Here is an 18,967-nt window from a genome sequence, read left to right on the forward strand (position 1 = left end):
TTTCGTTTTGTACAAACACGCTTTGGAACTTTTCATTTAATGTTTCACACATTTCCTTTTAATTTTAATGAATCCATCTCCCATTTTCAGCCTCTGGATATTATTCTTTACCTGCAATTTTTTGTTTATGAATTTATAGAATAGACCTGGTTCTGTTTTACATTTGTCCGCAGTCCCTTTTTCAAAATTTCTTTCTGCCTCTCTTCTCACTGCCGTGTAGTTGTTTCTCGCATCTTTGTATCGCTGGTATGTTTGGGGGTTTGGCCTCTTCCTATATTGATTCCATTTTTATGTCTTGTTCTCTGGCCCTCTTTCAATTTCTGTTGAACCAATCCTGTTTCCTAGTTCTGCATCTCTGCTTTGGTATAAATTTTTTTGTGCTTTTATCATATATTTCACAAAACTTGACATACATCTCATTTACTTCATGTCCTAACAGCAAGTCTTTCCATTCAAATTCCTTAATGAAATGTCTGAGTTCCCCATAATGACCTCTCCTGAAATCAGGCTTTTCAACTGCTTCAACTTCATTTGCTTTCAGATTATAACGCATTGCATACTTTATTCCCAAAAGACCTTTTGTAAACATGGTGTAAACATGTGTTGGTGTTCCACGTCCTTTATCGCGGATTCTACGCCGCTCTCGCTCATCTTCTTTCCAGTCATAGCCCCCTGCATACTGGGAAAGTTCTGGGTTTTATATATGAGGAGAATACTTGGTTATTTCTCTGCTTTTAAGGGTGTGGAGTGGCTAGGAGTGGTGCCGCCTCCACTTTTACTCTACACCTCATCTATTGTTCACACATCTCTGGACAGGATCTACTAGCATTACTCCCGGAATATTACATGGCTCAGCTGTGTTGTGACACAATAGTGTCTACACATTACAGGTGAGAGAATACGATCTGGTGACACGGTCAGCCAGGCGCTGGTTCTTGGTTTTTGGATGAGTGTTGGGTGTTGTTTTAGCGTGCTTATTGGCCACTTTGCTTGCTTCTTAACATGACCTTCCTATGTGCTTATATTAATGCTCCTCAGCCCAAAGCTAAGGCCTGATTGTGGGGAAGGGTTCCATGGATCATCAGATGGACATTCATTCCTTAACTCAGTCTTTGCTTTCCGGATACTCATTCCTTGCTGGGCACTCGTTTGTTGCCTCAGTCAATGCTTTCTGGATACTTGTTCCTTGACTCAGTCATGGCTTCTGGTCACTCCTTCCTTGGCCGTCATCGTTCAGTGCCTGGCTGCACTTTCCTGTATACATTGGAGTGTAATTGTATATTTACTTGATCATGTGCATTCGATTTTTCTTACATTTCCTACCTCTATACTACACATTGTTGTGTGTCTTAGTATGTGCTTATTGGCTAGACTAGTGTTGGTACTAGGTTGGACTGTGTACATGTTCAATTCCCTGCACTTGGACAGCCCGCTGTTCAGTTGAAGGACTGAGTTCTTTCATCTTCTTGTATGTCCTTACCAGCTTCTGTGTTGCAATGTCTAATGGTGGCTGTGGGTTCCAATCACCCACTCCTACCCTTACTGTTCCATTTTGTTGGGACAGGGGGAACTCGGATTATGGCCCTGGCTATGGCCTTTTCCTTGTGTTCCTTTGTCGGGCGGTACATTTTTGCCTTAGTGCGGTACACGTCCTTGGTAGTTCTCCTCATCTGTTACTCTGCTTCGTATGTGTCGTTTTGCCCTGCTGGAGCTAATTGCACTGCTCCTGCAGGTTGTGGTGTCGCTGTTTTTCGCTTTGCGTCTCGTGTGTCGGCTCGTGGTGCTCGCTTCCTCGTTGGCCTCTGCCTGGGCCCTGGCTCTTTGGTTTTCATCGCCATTTTCTTTTTGCTGTTTACAGAGTCTACGGTTCAGTTCTTTTCGCAAGCGGCGGCTTCTTGTTGCCATCCGTTATTGGCCTTGTTGGTCCTTTTGGGGTCCCGGGAGGGAAGCGGGTTCCTCCTGGACAGGGCGTGTCTGCTCGCCCGGGTTGGTTCTTTCCTGGCTCGCTGGGTTTGGGTTTCTGGTTCCCTGACGGACGTTCCTTCTGGTTCCTTGCTAGTCTTGGTTTCGGTCGCTGCTTGCTCGGTGTCCGAACCCAGGGGTTTTCCTCCAACACCGCCTCTTCTATTGATTGGTCCAGTTTGTATCAGGGCTGGTTCGGTGTTCTCCTCGAATCTATCGAGTTTCTCACCATCTTTGGTGATCAGGTGATTTCTTGATGGTGTCCCACGTGTGTGCTTCGTCTCGGCGGTGGCATGGGGTTTGGCTAGCAGTCCATCCTTTTCTTTTTGTCTCTTCGTAGGTATCCTGTGGTTTTGTTGACATGGTCTTGTCCTTCTCTCGTGAGGGCTTGTGACTGTCAGCTTAACGCTTACTGTTGCCTTGTTTCGTGCAGTACTGGCGGAGCCGCTACAGTTTAATTTCGGTTTTGATATTCCTTCTGCACCGTTGCGCAGGCTGTCTCAGGTATTGTTTGCCTCCGGCCTGCTTGAGCGGCGCCTGCGCCATCTTTGTCTCTGGCCGTTATGCTCTTGTTTCTATACCTGGTTGATACCTGGTTGATGGGGTTCTGGGAGTTCTTCTACTCCCCAAGCCCGGCCCGAGGCCAGGCTCGACTTGTGAGAGTTTGGTCCACCAGGCTGTTGCTTGGAGCGGCCCGCAGGGCCACGTACCCACCACAGCCCGGCTGATCCGGAACTTCTCTTAGAAAACCGTCCAGTTTTCTCTTGAAGATGTCCACGGTTGTTCCGGCAATATTTCTTATGCTCGCTGGGAGGACGTTGAACAACCGCGGACCCCTGATGTTTATACAGTGCTCTCTGATTGTGCCTATGACACCTCTGCTCTTCACAGGTTCAATCTTGCATTTTCTTCCATATTGTTCACTCCAGTACATTGTTATTTTACTGTGTAGATTTGGGACCTGACCCTCCAGTATTTTCCAGGTGTATATTATTTGGTATCTCTCTCGTCTCCTTTCTAGAGAGTACATTTGGAGAGCTTTGAGACGATCCCAATAATTTAGGTGTTTTATCTCGTCTATGCGTGCCGTATATGTTCTCTGTATTCCCTCTATTTCAGCAATCTCTCCTGCTCTGAAGGGGGAAGTGAGTACTGAGCAGTACTCGAGACGGGACAGCACAAGTGACTTGAAGAGTACAACCATTGTGATGGGATCCCTGGATTTGAAAGTTCTCGTAATCCATCCGATCATTTTTCTGGCTGACGCGATATTTGCTTGGTTATGCTCCCTAAACGTTAGATCGTCGGACATCATTATTCCCAAATCCTTGACATGCTGTTTTCCTACTATGGGAAGATTCGATTGTGTTTTGTACCCTGTATTATGTTTCAGATCCTCATTTTTGCCGTACCTGAGTACCTGAAATTTATCACTGTTAAACATCATGTTATTTTCTGCTGCCCAATCAAAAACTTTGTTGACATCTGCTTGTAGTTTTTCAATGTCTTCAGCAGAGGTAATTTTCATGCTGATTTTTGTGTCATCTGCAAAGGACGACACGAAGCTGTGGCGTGTATTTTTGTCTATATCAGATATGAGAATAAGGAACAGTAGCGGTGCAAGGACTGTACCTTGAGGTACAGAGCTTTTAACATCGCTTGGACTCGATTTTATCTGATTGACTGTTACTCTTTATGTTCTGTTCGACAGGAAATTGAGTATCCAGCGTCCTACTTTTCCAGTTATTCCCATTGACCTCATTTTGTGAGCTATCACCCCATGGTCACATTTGTCGAACGCCTTTGCAAAGTCTGTGTATACAACATCTGCATTTTGCTTTTCTTCTAGGGCTTCTGTGATTTTGTCATAGTGGTTGAGTAACTGTGACAGACAGGATCTTCCCGCTCTAAATCCATGTTGTCCTGGATTGTGCAATTCATTGTTTTCCATAAAACTAGAAATTTGATTCCTAATCACTCTTTCAAACACTTTTATTATGTGTGATGTTAGTGCAACTGGCCTATAATTTTTTGCCAAGGCTTTACTCCCCCCCTTGTGCAACGGAGCTATATCTGCAGATTTAAGTGCTGCTGGTATCTCCCCTGTATCCAGGCTCTTTCTCCATATTACGCTGAGTGCTCTCGCTACTGGTACTTTACATTTCTTTATGAATATTGAATTCCATGAGTCAGGCCCAGGAGCTGAGTGCATAGGCATATTATCAATTTCTCTTTCAAAGTCTTCCGAGTTTGTGGTAATATCCGTTATATTATCTGCAGCTTGAATGTCATTCATAAAGAAGCTGTCTGGGTCATCAACTTTCATGTTGTTTATTGGTGTGCTAAACATAGCCTCATACTGGCTTCTTAGAATTTCACTAATCTCTTTGTTGTCCTCTGTGTACGTACCTTCATTTGTAATTAACGGTCCAATACTGGTCGAGGTTTTGGATTTTGATTTTGCGTATGTGAAAAAATATTTCGGATTTTTCCTTATCTCTTGTATAGCTTTCTGTTCCAATTCCATTTCCTCGGACTCATATGATCGCTTCAACGTTTGTTCTATTTCCTCAATCTCCCTGCTTAGGCTTGTTTTCCTTGCTTGTGATAGTTGTGTCTGCCGAAGCATTTCCGTTATTTTTTTCCTTCTCCTGTACAGTCGTCTCCGTTCTCTTTCTAGAGTGGTCCTCTTTCTGCCCCTCCTCACAGGTACGTGCTTCAAGCAGACCTTGTAAGCTTCAGCTGTCAGTTGAGCTATTCCCTGTGTGGGAGTTTTGTCGCTTAAGACCGTCTCCCATTGAATGGTTGCAAGGTCTACATTTATTTTTTCCCAGTCAATCCTCTTATTGTTGAAATTGAATTGATTGAATATTCCTTTTCGCTTGTTGGGTCTCTTAGACCTACTACCGTTATTTATGCTAGTTCGCACTTCAATGAGCTTATGGTCTGAGTATGAAGTATCTGAGATTGTGATATCCCTGATTAGTTCATCATTGTTTGTGAATAACAAGTCTAGTGTGTTTTCGTTCCTAGTTGGTTCTGTAATCTGTTGATTGAGCGAGAATTTGTCACAGAATCTCAAAAGTTCTCTAACCTGTGGTTGGTTATTTCCCGGGTCATTCCCTGCTATGATATTTGTGTTTGCCGTTCTCCATCTTAGACTCGGTAAATTGAAATCTCCAAGAAAGATAATATCTGGAGCTGGGTTTGCTAGGTTGTCAAGTATGTTCTCTATTTTGTGCATCTGTTCTGTGAATTCCTCAATCGTTGTATCTGGCGGTTTATATATTAGAATAATAATTAGGTTTAGTTTCTCTACCTTCATTCCAAGTACCTCTACCACCTCATTAGTTGAATTTAATAGTTCTGTGCATACCAGGTCTTCTTTAATATACAGACCTACTCCTCCTAAACTATCTTCGCCTCGGTTTATTGTGGCCCCTTCGGTTCAGGTTTGTTTTTCCGAAGCTCTCTTGTTTGTTTGCATCTGTCTCGTTCTTTTCTGGCGAGGAATGAGTCTGCTGCTTTCCAGGGGGTCCTTGGGTTGTTGATGCTTGGTTGGTCAGGCTGGGTGTGTATCTTGTGTTGTGTCTGGTTGCGGCCCTCTGCCGTTATTTGCGCACCACGGCTTCTGTGTCTGGGGACGCGCTCTGGGTTGATCATGTTTCTCTTCTAACCAGTTCGCGGGTACGGGTTTCTCAGGTCATCCGCAGGGTTATTAAGTCTGGCCGCCCTGCGGTCTATTCCCGTGGCCATGACGTGCGTAAGTCTGCTGCTCTTGGTGCCAACACCAAGAGCAGCAAACTGCTCTTATGTTGATACCTGTGGCACAAAGGGGCCACCTTGAACCAAAGGGGCCACAAATAACTGTGGCCTCTTTGGTTCAAGATTGTTTTTCAAAGGCTCTTTTCCTGTTGGCATTGGCCTCTGGGGGCCAGGTTGCGGAGCTTCATGTTTCTTCTCCGGGGTTTCTGCTCTTTTGATTGTGGTGATAGGTTTGCTTGTCTGCAGCTGTCTCCTTCTTTTCTGGCGAAAAATAAGATTGCTGGTTTCCGGAGTGGTCTTTGGGTGGTTGATGCTTGGTTGATCAGGCCGAGGGTGCATCATGTGTTGTGTCCGGTTGCAGCCCTCTGCCGTTATTTGTGCGCCATGACTTCTGTGTCTGGGGACGCACTTTGGGTTGATCCAGTCTCCCTTCTTTCCTGTTTGCGGGTACGGGTCTCTCAGGTCATCTGCAGGGTTATTAAGCCTAGCCAGCCTGCGGTCTATCCCCATGCTCATGATGTTCATAAGTTTGCTGCTCTTGCTGCCATCTTTGGTAACATATTCTGGACTGACATTCGGGCATGGGGTTTTTGGCGGTCGAACAGGGTCCTGGCTGCACGCTTCCTCGTTAACGTTCCTAGGCCTAGTCGGACCTGTGTCGCTTGGTATAGCAGCTGCAGCCTGTCTCCACTTTGATTCGAAGTGTGGGTGCACTGACTACCTCCCGGATAAGTCACCTTTTTTTATCTTTGGTGAAGTAGCTCCGGGGAGCCATAGGATTTTCCCCCAGAAAACCAATGTTGAATGTAATGAAACACCATTCACTGTGTGAGTCTTGGAGGCTCCCTGGCAACCCTCCCTCCCTCTGGTCGGCGTTTTTTTCGCGTATTTTCATATCCAGCCTCAGAACTGCAGGTTGGGTCACCAGCGCGGGGATCTGGGGCTTCCTCTTCCCCCTCCCAGGAATGGGGACATGTGGTGTGGCTCGTGTGACGTCATGCTTGTTTGCTCTTTTTCAGTTGGGGAGTTCTGTCCACTCATTTGTCTATTTTCGTTGTTTTAACCAGAATAGGGGTTTGTTTGTGCCACTTACCTCTCTGGGTGCCTGTCCTGGTCGAAGGCAGGTATAGAATGCTCCAAAATCACATGTGTATTCTATGGGCCATTGCTCCCCGTGCCTCTCTGAGGGGGCCAGGTTCTGGCACGTGGATCCCCGGTAGGCCTAGAACTCCACCCACATCGACTGAAGCCAAAGTTAGGGATATCCATATCAGCTTGGATAGCTCCGGAGAGCCTACAGGACTCACCCAGGAAATGGCGTTTCATTACATTTAACGCTGGTTTTCTGTGGAGAGCCCCTACAGCTCCCTGGAACTTATCGGGCTAATGTATGTTATATTAGACATACATTAGCGAGTTCAGAAGGAGGTCAGACCTACCAGGGACCAGCGCCAGAACCTGGCCCCTTCAGAGAGGTTTCAAGGAGCAATGGCCCTGGAAAACCCCCTTGTGGTTGGGGTTTTCCTTATCTGCCATCGACCGGGGTTAGGCACCCAGAAAGGTAGGCATAACAAAACAAACCCCACATGGTAATAAACTAAAACAAAAAAACGAACAGAGAGATGGAAACTCCCTACAATCCCAAGTAAACAAGCAAACATCACACTTTACTGCTGCGCCGATCGTCCGCGCAGCCCTCCCCGCCCCGAGAGGGGGAGAGGGATGCCCCAGACCTTACCGTGCCGGCTGCCTAGCATCAGTTCGTAAGCTAATGTCAACCAGGATAGACGCTTCTCTGGCCTCAGTTTCCTAGGCGGTGTTTGACATGTGTGGCGTTCACTGCCGTGTGTTGTGTTGTGCGGTGGCCAGGTGTTCCTCATCAGTACCGTGGCTGCATGCACTTAGGGGCTTCCTTCCCTAAGCGCCCTGTGATTACTGCCCCTGCGTGACAGAGTTATCTTTCCTGGGGCGTTCGGGAACCATTCCCGTAGAGGTTCTTATTGCTCCACATTTGCCTTGCCCTTGGGACCAGCTGGGGCTTGGGGCCCTTGTTTGGCCCTGGGTAGGGACTGGTTTTTGCTGGTTAGGGCGTCAAGGTGTTGCGTGACCTGCCACCTAAGCGGCGACCAGTTCCTGTTGCCTCTGGAGACGGTGTACTTTTGCGGGGTTTTTCTTTTGTTTTTTATTTTCATTTGCCTGGTGGGGGTCTGCCTAGTGTGGCTATAGTTCCACTGGTAGTGTTTGGTGGCCCTCTGCTAGGTCCCCGTCATTGTACACGTCGCAGGGATTTTCGTTGTTGTCTCTACCCCCCATGTTATTTTTGGGTGTTTAACCGGTTAGCAACACCTTGCCCGGGCTTCCCGTAGTTGTTACCCCTACGGGCCCTGGAAACCCCTGTCGGGGCTCGGTGGACCATTCACTGTGTCTTTAGGGTTCCAACCCGTCTTGTATGGGATCATTGGTTGCTGTGCCCTTGTCTCCGGGTGACAGTCGTCACTTTTACCTCCGTCATGTTGCCTGTTGGGTCACTGACACTTTGACCCGGAGTCTTGTGAGAGAGATTCTCTGCTTGTTCTCCAGTACTCTCCTGATGTTATTAATGTTCAGAGTACAGGCGGCATCTGTGATGCAAGCTAGGTTAGGTTGCTGCAACACGCTAGGTTGGTTTCCCACTCAGATGCCCTGGGGCCGCCCCATTTTGGTTTGGTGCTGTTCGCCCCTTTCCCTCCCTGTTCCCTCCGGACCGTCTGCGGGTTTCGGGGTCGGGGCGGGGTTTAGTTGGGGCCGAGACTCAGGCGGTTTTCGGGGGCTGCCCTGTTCGGGTTGGGGACGGAGGTTTTCGAGCCTGTTCCTCCTGCCAAGGCTTCTGGGTCTTACCAGCGGCCCTTTCTTGCTGCTTTTCCCATGGATTCTTCCTTTTCTTTAAGGGCGGAGGGCTTGGAGGACGGCTCTGCCCCGAGGCCTCTGTTGCAGGTTCCCGGGGCTGTGGGGCATGCCTGCTAGCAGTTCTGGGGCGGTTTGCCCCTGCCTGGGTTTTCTGCTTCTGGTTGGAATTTTTCGCCTATCCAGTCTGCTTACTTCCCACTGTTGCTGGCGTGTTTTCATATCTTTTGCGTCGGTCACAGCCCTCTGTTCTGGTGGCCATTTTCTTCCGCCGGTTTCCCGGGGTGGCAACGAGGGCGGCGTTGCGGTTTGTTTACATGCGCCTGGGTGTGCAAGCGAATTTCTTGGGTGAGTTTTTCACCTTTTTTCAGGGGTTTTATTCTCCTGTTGTCATTTCTCAGCTTTTCTGGTGTTTTCTGCCCATTTCCTGTTCCTCTGGGAACGTTTGAGTGTTGATTTTACACCGGGGTTTCCGTTTTGTCTGTTTTGGGTCTGGGCCCCTTGGGTTTTGGGCTCAGTGTCCCTGGCTGTTATGCTTGCTCCCACACCTTGTCCCTCGGTTTTTGGTCTGTTATGACCGTTTCTCAGGGGGTTCTGTCTGGGGGCTGTGCTTTGCCTTAATGTGGTGTTTCTCCGCCGGCAAAATGTGGTGGTTTGGGCTCCCCCTGGTTTGATTCTGGGTTCCTTTGGGTTCTTTGGTTTCGTTCCGGAGGTTTCTTCCTCTTGGGCCCCCTTTGTGGGTTCAGGGGGCTTTGTTTCCTCGTGTGTGACCTGGTTTCTGCCTTCTGGAGTTCTGGGGTCTTCCTGGCTTGCAGACTGATCTTTTGAGTCTTGGCACGTGTTGTGGTCGTGCTGGGACTTTGAGGTTTTGTTATCGAGGTGGGCCCTTTGATGCAGTTTTGTGCATTCTTTGCCTGGCCAGCATGTGCTCTGCCCACTGGTCGGCGGCTTGTAATTTTCTTTTCAAGTGTATGTGTGTGTGTGTACGCATGTACATGCGTACACTGTGTATGTGCATATGCACGTGTGTGTAACATACCCTGTGTGTATGTGTATATGTATGTGTATGTGTATATACATGATATGTATATATGTGTATATGTACTTTTTCTTTCAGAAGGGGCTCTGTTCCCTTCTCTGTTGACGGGGCGCTGGGGGAGCAGCTTGCTCTGTTGACTCTCGTATGGTCCCGCTATTGGTGTGTGCGTTGGGCGTGGTCGATCCGCCCCATCTTTCTGGGGTTCCTGTCTGCTCTTTGCAGACATGGGCCTTTCTAATCTGCGGTTCTTCAGGACTTCTTCAGTCTGCGCCCTGGTTTCTATGCCCTCCTCGGGGGACTGTTGTCTCCTGTCCAGCTTCTGTTGGGGCCGGGTGCCTGGATGGTGGCCCTGGTCCTCCAGGTCAATTATTGGCTCTTGGTGTATTTTTGCATCTTTACCGGATCTTGGTGCCCTGTCTGAGTCTGCTTGAGATTCGGTGTCTGGCCTACCTCGACGACTGGCTGGTGTGGGCTTCCAGTCGGTCCGCTTGTCTGCTCGCCAGGGGTATGGTTCTTTCCAGATCCCTGGGTTTGGTTTCCTGGTGATCTGGAGGCCATTCCATCTGTTTCCGTCCCAGGTTCAGACCTGGGCCTTGTTTAGGGCTATTGGGCCACTCCTTGTCTTTCCCTCCAGAAGTGTTACTGCGGCTGTGGTCCCGCCTTCGGCTATTCGTGAGGGGATCCCGGGTTGCTCGAGCAGTTGTGCAGGAGTCTGAACTTCGACGTGCTGGTCTGCCTGCGGGGTCGGGTTTGGCTTCGGCGTCTGTTTGGTTCCTTCGGAGACTCCCCTTCCGTCTCTTGCAATCGTTGGGTTCGTTCGTCCGGGGATCTTGTGTTGGTGCTGCGTCACCAGCTTCCTGTTTGGGGTTTTCGGGGTTCCGTGCCTTGGCACCTCCCCGAGCCTTCGCTCCACGTGTTCACGGACAAGTCATCTCCCGGCTGGGGCTTTGTGACTAGTGCTCACCAGGTCGGCTGGGGATGGTGGAGTCTGTCCATCCGTCGGGCTCACAACATTGTTTGGGAGTTCGTGGCTGTCGTGTTTGCGCTTCGGTGGGTTTGGGGTCATTCAGTGCTCTACCATTCAGCTCCATTCAGACTGTTCTCTGGCGGTTCATGCCGGAACCACAGGGTTTCTCTTAGGTGTTGACCTTTGGGGTTGGTTCCTTAGAGTGGCTTGTTTGCTGGATTCTCGGGGTTTGGCTAACCGTGAGATTCATGTCCGGGGTGTGTCCTGCGTCCTGGCGGACAGCTGTCTCAGTTCATTCCTCTGTTCGCGGATTGGCCAGTCGTCGCCGACTCGTTTCGTTGACTCTGCTGGACGTATGGACTCCTGGCCATTGACGTCTTCGAGTTGGCGTGGTCTAGGCGTCTCCCATTTTATGTGGCGCCCTTACCCACCTGCTAGACGTTCACGTTGGATCCTTTTCGGCAGGACTGGTTGAGGTGGGGGTACCTGTTCCTCTTCTCCCGGTCCAGCTGTTGCTTCGGGTTCTGGCTCGGTTGCAGCCCGTTCCCACGAGAGCAGTCCTGGTTCCTTGGTGGCCGGGCCAGCTTTCTTTTCAGACGCTGCTTGATAGTTGTCCAAACCTGGGGCGTTTTCCTGCTGCTCCGCCTCTTTCGGTGGGTGGAATCGGTCCTGTTCGTGACTGGTTCGGCCTTCTCCTCAGCTCTTCGCGTCTGGTATTTTGACGCAGGTATCACCATCTCTGTGGTGTTCAGGTGGCATTGTTGATGGTGTCCCACCTGCAAGCTTTGTCTTGGCGACAGTATGACGTTCGTGGTGTTTCTCTGCACTTTTTCTTGCTCTTTGTACGTTGTCTTCTCTTTCGCATTGGATTGTCTTGCCCCTTCTTGGGTTTTCAGGACTACAGTTATTTGATGTTTCTTACTGTTGCCTCGTTTTATGCGGCGCTGGCGGAGCCGCTACGGCTTGCATTCGGGGTGGATGTCACATCTGCCCCGTTTCGTACGCTTTCTTGTGTTTTGTTTCACCTCCGGCCTGCTCATGCGTCGCCTGCACAGTCCTGGTCCTTGATCAGGGTGCCTTCTTATCTTCTCCTCAGTTTGTGGTAGCCCCTTCGGTTCATGTTTCTGCTCTTTGGTACTGGTGGTACATTTGTACGTGTGCAGCCTTTCTCCGTCCTGGCGACGGTCGAGACGGCTGGTTTCCGGAGGGGTTCTTGGGTTATTGATGCTTGATTGGTTTGGCCGGGGGTGCGTCCTATGTTGTCCGGTTGCGCTTTTTACCGTTACCTGTGTACTGTGTCTGGGGGATGCGCTTTGGTTTGATCCAGTTCCCCTCGTTCCCTGTTTCAGGGCTCGGGTCTCCCAGGTCGTCCGCAGAGTTTTTCAGTCTTCCAGCCTGCGGTCTGTCTTTGCGCCCGTGTTGTTCGGACGTTTGCAGCTTTTGCTGCTGTGTTGATGACGTCTCGGGCTCATTTCGGGCGCAGGGAATTGAGGGTCGCACAGGTTCTTGGCTGCCCATTCTTTATGCGCATCTGCTCCTGTGCATTCTTGTTGCCTTGGGTCGCAGGTTGCATCCTATTGTTTCGGCTTCGCGTTGCAGAGTTTGTGGCGGCCGCCTCCCGGGTTAGCCCTTTCTTTTCCTTTTCTTTGGGTATGAAGCTCCAGGGAGCCATAGGGGCTCCCCACAGAAAACCAGCATTGAATGTAATGAAATGCCATTTTCTGGGTGAGCCCCGGAGGCTCTATGGCAACCCTCCCTCCCACCGGTCGGTGGTTTTTTCACGTTGGTTGAAGCTTAGCTTCCGAACTGAAGCTTGGCAGCCGGCGAGGTAGGTCCAGGGCTCCCCCCTCCCCCTCTCGGGGCGGGGAGGGCTGCGCAGACGATCGGCGCGGCAGTAAAGTGTGATGTTTGCTTGTTTCCTTGGGATTGTAGGGAGTTTCTACCTCTCTGTTCAGTTTTTTGTTTTAGTTTTTTACCATGTGGGGTTTGTTTTGTTATGCCTACCTTTCTGGGTGCCTAACCCCGGTCGATGGCAGATAAGGAAAACCTCAACCACAAGAGGGTTTTCCAGGGCCATTGCTCCTTGAAACCTCTCTGAAGGAGCCAGGTTCTGGCGCTGGTCCCTGGTAGGTCTGAACTCCTTAGCTAGTGTCCCTGTCTAATGTAACATACATTAGCCTGAAAAGCTGCAGGGAGCCGCTGAGGCTCATCCAGAAAATGGGGTTTTATTACATTCAAAGCTGGTTTTTTGAGTCATTTCTCGTGGCCTGCGGTGGCATTGGGTGGCTCCTCCTCCTCCTGGGGATTTGGGGCAGGTGGGGGCAGGCTTCTTCTCCTACGCTCTGTTAGGTCTTCTCGGAGTAATTACCAAAGTGTAATTACCTAAGCGTAGTTACAGGATGAGAGCTACTCTTGTGGTGTCCCGTCTTCCCAGCACTCTTTGTCATATAACGCTTTGAAACTACTGACGGTCTTGGCCTCCACCACCTTCTCACCTAACTTGTTCCAACCGTCTACCGCTCTGTATGCGAAAGTGAATTTTCTTATATTTCTTCGGCATCTGTGTTTAGCTAGTTTAAATCTATGACCTCTTGTTCTTGAAGTTCCAGGTCTTAGGAAATCTTCCCTATCGATTTTATCAATTCCTGTTACTATTTTGTACGTAGTGATCATATCACCTTTTCTTCTGTCTTCTAGTTATGGCATATTTAATGCCTCTAATCTCTTCTTGTAGCTCTTGCCTTTCAGTTCTGGGAGCCACTTAGTAGCATGTCTTTGCACCTTTTCCAGTTTGTTGATGTGCTTCTTAAGATATGGGCACACCACACAACCGCTGCATATTCTAGCTTTGGCTTAACAAAAGTCGTGAACAATTTCTTTAGTATATCGCCATCCATGTATTTAAAAGCAATTCTGAAGTTAGAAAGCGTGGCATAAGCTCCTCACACAACGTTCTTTATGTGGTCCTCAGGTCATAGTTTTGTATCTAGAACCACCCTAGATCTCTTTCTTTGTCAGAATGCTTTAACCCTCAAACCGCTAGGGCCCCAAATGGAATTCACACCCACAGGCGCAACAAAAAAAAAAAAATCCAAAAAATTCTTTCGTCTTATAGAAGTGTTCATTTTTGTTCCCTGATCACGGAAAAAATAACAAAAAAAATCGTAGGTGGCATATTTTAGCCGCAATAGGGTAGGGAAGTGTGGTAAAAAAGGGGCGTTGGCAGAGCCTTCGCCAGACGAAGTCTACTCCGCCCGAGCTGTCAGACGGCAGTTGCCACAAATATATTATTACCTAATTATTTCAATGTCTCTGATTGATTTTTTCTTAGTTTTTTTGCAGTAATATTATTCCATACAGTGAATTGTGGTATATTTATATAATAAAATGTATGAACCATCGCTGTACTCAAAATTATGGTGTGCATATTAGTGATTCAATTATGTTCATAAAACAATAAACAAATATTTTTGCTGTTGTTACACTATATACACAGGTTATATATAAGTATCTGCATGTTTTGTACACCATAACGAACTACTAAGTTGGTCTTGTGAGTCAAAAAGCAACGAGGAGTGACCGCCAAACACCAGCGAGCCACTCACTGCCACTCCCTCCCTCAACACCACCTCACTCACCCTCAATCACCTCCCACAATACTCTTTCTGTATTTATTCACTATACACAGACGTTATATATACGTATTTACATGTTTTGTTCACCATAACTGTACATCTAAGCTTGTATGGTGAGTAAAGGCCATAAGACGTAGCTACTCACACAGTCAGGTGATCGGCAGCCGCCCTCAAGGCCAGACGCACTAATATTTGTCATCCAACAATATTGTTTGTGGTGTTATTACGCTATATACACATATTATATATAAGTATCTACCTGTTTTATTCACCATACCTGAACAAATAAGCAGGTATGGTGCCCAAAGATCATAGTGGCCATCAGTAAACAACATGCCAAGTCGTGCAGACGACGCTCCTCCCTCACCAAAATGGCGGCTCCCAACCTACTCCTCTTGCTGTTATCTCACACTATACACACGTTATATATAAGTATCTACATTTGTGTTCACCATATCGAACCACTAAGCTGGTATGGTGAGTGCAGTCAATAAATGGTGGCCACACACAGTGAGAAAACGACGCCACAACCCTCCCTCCCACAGCATTACTCCTCCCTCCATGGAGCACTGCGCTAAATATCACCACAATCCTGCTATTATCAGAATCCTGGTCAGTTTTATCACAGTCAGGGGGCTTCAGTAATACTATCACTGCTAAATAATAGCAGTATCATTTATATTATGGTATTTGTAGGCGATGCTGTGGTCACAAGCTGAACAGCGGTGCTGTGAGCTCGTGCTGCGTGCGCCAGCCTTGGTGGCTTGCTCAATACTGACGCTGTAACACCCAAGAATGTTGGCCTGGATTTTTTTTCTAGGTGGCATCTGGCAACTACCGGTCGTGGCTGTACTATAGCTGCCCCTATCCCAGGCGGGGCGTTTAAATTATAGCGCTAGACACGAAAACATATATAAATGATGTGCGCGGTTTCGGTTTTGTCACTGATATCATTTATATATGATATGCGCGGTTTGAGGGTTTTAAAGATTTCCCACATAATATATAGGTTGTGTGGGGTCTATGTTCTCCTATTCCACATTCCATAACATGGCATTTATTAACATTAAATTCCATTTGCCAAGTAGTGCTCCATATACTTATTTTGTCCAGGTCATCTTGAAGGGCATGGCAGTCATCTAAGTTTCTTATCCTTTCTATTATTTTAGCATCATCAGCAAACATGTTCATATAATTCTGTATACCAACTGGTAGATCATTTATGTACACAATAAACATCACTGGTGCAAGAACTGAACCCTGTGGTACTCCACTTGTGACATTTCTCCAATCCGATACATTGCCTCTGATTACTGCCCTCATTTTTCGATCAGTCAGAAAATTTTTCATCCATGTTAGAAGCTTACTTGTCACACCTCCAATATTTTCTACTTTCCAGAACAACCTCTTATGTGGAACTCTGTCGAAAGCCTTTTTTAGGCCCAGATAGATGCAGTTAACCCAATCATCTCTTTCCTGTAAAATCTCTGTGGCTCAATTATAGAAACTGAGTAAATTTAATACACAGGATCTTTCAGATCGAAAACTATACTGTCTGTCTGATATTATTTAATTTCTCTCCAGGTGTTCTACCCATTTAGTTTTGATTAGTTTTTCCAATACTTTCAATATTACACCTGTCAATGATACAGGTCTATAACTGAGGGGGTCTTCCCTGCTGCCTCTTTTGTAGATTGGAACTATGTTAGCCTTTTTCCACACATCTGCTACAACTCCTGTATACAGGGATGCCTGAAAAATCAGTTGAAGTGGAATGCTGAGCTCAGGTGCACATTCTCTCAGAACCCATGGTGAAACTCCATCTGGACCAACTGCTTTGTTCTTACCGAGCTCCTTTAGCATATTTTCCACTTCATCTCTAGACACCTCTATGTGTTCTATGTTGTTCTCTGGAATTCTTATTGTGTCTGGTTCTCTGAAGATCTCATTTTGTACAAACACACTTTGGACCTTTTCGTTTAATGTTTCACACATTTCCTTCTCATTTTCCGTGTATCTGTCCCCCATTTTCAACCTCTGAATATTATCCTTTACCAGCAGCTTACTTTTAATGAATTTATAGAAAAGGCCTGGATATGATTTACATTTGTCTGCTATACCCTTCTCAAAGTTCCTCTCTGCCTCTCTCGTTACTGACGTGTAATTGTTTCTTGCATCTTTGTATCGCTGGTATGTTTGGGGGTTTGGCCTCTTCCTATAATAATTCCATTCTAGTGTCTTTTCATCTCTGGCCCTCTCGCAATTTCTGTTGAACCAACCCTGTACCCTAGATCTGCATGTCTGTTTTGGTATGAATGTTTGTGTGCCTTCATCATATATTGTGCAAAATTTGGCATACATCTCATTTACTGCCTTGCCTAGCAACAAGTCTGTCCAATTATACCCAAGAATAAAAATTTTAAGTTTCCCATAGCGTCCTCTCTTGAAATCGAGTTTAACAACTGTTTCACTATCCCTATTCTCTACTAGATTATATTGCATAGCGTATATAATGTTCAAGAGGACATGATCACTCTTTTCCAAGGGAGGAAGGTACTGGATGTCAAATACCTCTTCTTCTTTCCTGGTGGAGTAATTACCTAAGTGTAGTTACAGGATGAGAGCTATGCTCGTGGTGTCCCGTCTTCCCAGCACTCTTTGTCATATAACGCTTTGATGTCCCTCGGCTGGGGTTTTGTGAACAGTGCTCACCAGGCCGGCCAGGGGCGGTGGGGTCCGTCCTCCCATCGGGCCCATAGCACGGTGTGGGAGTTTGCAGTGTGTGGTTTTGTGCTTCGAAGAGTTTGGGTCGTCAGCGCATCGACGATCCGGATCCATTCGGACTGCTCCCCAGTGGTTCATCGCCTGAACTGAGGGTGTTCGATGCAGTCCTTGGCTCTTTGGGGCTGGTCACTTCAGGTAACTTGTCTGGTGAGTTCTCGGGGTTTGGCTCTCCTGGCTGTTCACGTCCAGGGGGGTGTCCAATGTCCTGGTGAATGGCCTGTCCCAGTTCATTCCCCAGTCCATGGAATGGACGGTTGATGCCGACTCATTCAGTTGGTTCTGCTAGACGTTCAGGCGCCCGGAGGTGGACCTCTTTGCGTCGGCATGATCGAGGCATCTTTCGGTATATGTGGCGCCCTTCCTCGACCGCGAGGCCATCAGGATCGATACCTTCCGGCATGACTGGTCAAGGTGGGGGTTCCTGTACCTCTTTCCCCTGGTTCAGCTGTTACTCCAGGTCCTAGCTCGCTTAAAGACTTACCAGGGGCAAGTAATCCTATTTGCCTCGTGGTGGCAGGCCCAGCCTTGGTTTCAGCCGCTGTTTGCCCGGTGTCCGAACACGGAGGTTTTTCCGCGGCTCTGCCTCTTCCCACAGATCGGTCCAGTCTGTTACGAGACTGGTTCGCTCTTCTCCTTGAGTCTTTGCATTTGGTCTTTTTGACTCGAGTCTATTACCATCTGTAAGATGATCAGGTGGCTTCTTTGATGGTGTCCCACCTGTGGGCTTCATCTTGGCGACAGTATGAAATTTCCTGGCGGTCCTTCCGTTTCCTTTTGACTCTTCGTCGTTGTGCATTTTTTTCAGTTAAGGTTGTTTTGTCCTTTTTCTCGCTGCTGTTTCAGGACCGTCATCTTGTGGCATATACTGTCGCCTCCTATCATGCGATGTTGGTAGAGCCGCTGCAGCTTGCTTTCAATATAGATGTTACTTCTGCGCTGTTTTGCAAACTGTCTTGTGCGTTGTTTCACCTCCAGCCTGCTCATGCGCCGCCTGAGCCATCCTGGTCTTTGGACAGAGTGCTCTCCTATCTCACTTCTCCTCGGTTTGTTGTGGCCCCTTCGGTTCAGGTTTGTTTTTCTAAGGCTCTTTTTCTTGTTGGCATTGGCTTCTGGGGGTCAGGTTGCAGAGCTTCATGCTCTTCTCCGGTGCAGGGGTTTCTTCTTTTTTGCTCGTGGTGATAGGTTTCTCCGTTTGCAGCCGTCTCTTTTTTTTTCTGACGAGGAATGAGACTGCTGCTTTCCAGGGGGTCCTTGGGTTGTTGATGCTTGGTTGGTCAGGCTGGGTGTGTATCTTGTGTTGTGTCTGGTTGCGGCCCTCTGCCGTTATTTGCGCACCACGGCTTCTGTGTCCAGGAACGCGCTTTGGGCCGATCCAGTTTCCCTTCTTTCCTGTTCTCGGTTGCAGGTCTCTCAGGTCGTCTGCAGGGTTATTAAGTCTAGCCAGCCTGCGGTCTATCCCCGTGCCCATGACGTTCGTAAGTTTGCTGTGCTTGCTGCCGACTCTGGTAACAATGTCCTGGGCTGACATTCGGGCACAGAGTTTGTAACTGTCGAACAGGGTCCTGGCTGCATGCTACCTCGTTAATGTTCCTGAGCCTAGTCAGGCTTGTGTCGCTTTGGGTCGTTGGTTGCAGCCTGTTGTCTCGACTTCGAGTCGAAGACTGACCGCCTCCCAGGTAGGTCCCCTTTCATTTTCGTCTTTTGTGAAGTAGCTCCAGGGAGCCGAAGGGGCGCCCCTCGAAAAACCAGCGTTAAATGTAATGAAACGCCATTTTCTGGGCGAGTCCTGTAGGCTCCCCGGCAGCCCTCCCTCCTTCTGGTTGGCGGTTTTTTCATATTTTAATATCCAGCATCTGAACTGGAGTATGGATCGCTTGTGTGGTGCCTGGGGGCTCCCCCATTTCCCCTCCCGGAGAGGGGGGGGGGAGCTGC

General features: G+C 48.1%; 1 protein-coding gene across 1 annotated transcript in view; it reads left to right on the forward strand.

The window, feature by feature from the left end:
• Cog2 (conserved oligomeric Golgi complex subunit 2) overlaps positions 1 to 18,967 on the forward strand; it is a 197,298-nt gene that overhangs the window by 38,080 nt on the left and 140,251 nt on the right.

Source organism: Procambarus clarkii, chromosome 24, assembly GCF_040958095.1.
Source record: "Procambarus clarkii isolate CNS0578487 chromosome 24, FALCON_Pclarkii_2.0, whole genome shotgun sequence".
Classification (NCBI taxonomy): domain Eukaryota; kingdom Metazoa; phylum Arthropoda; class Malacostraca; order Decapoda; family Cambaridae; genus Procambarus; species Procambarus clarkii.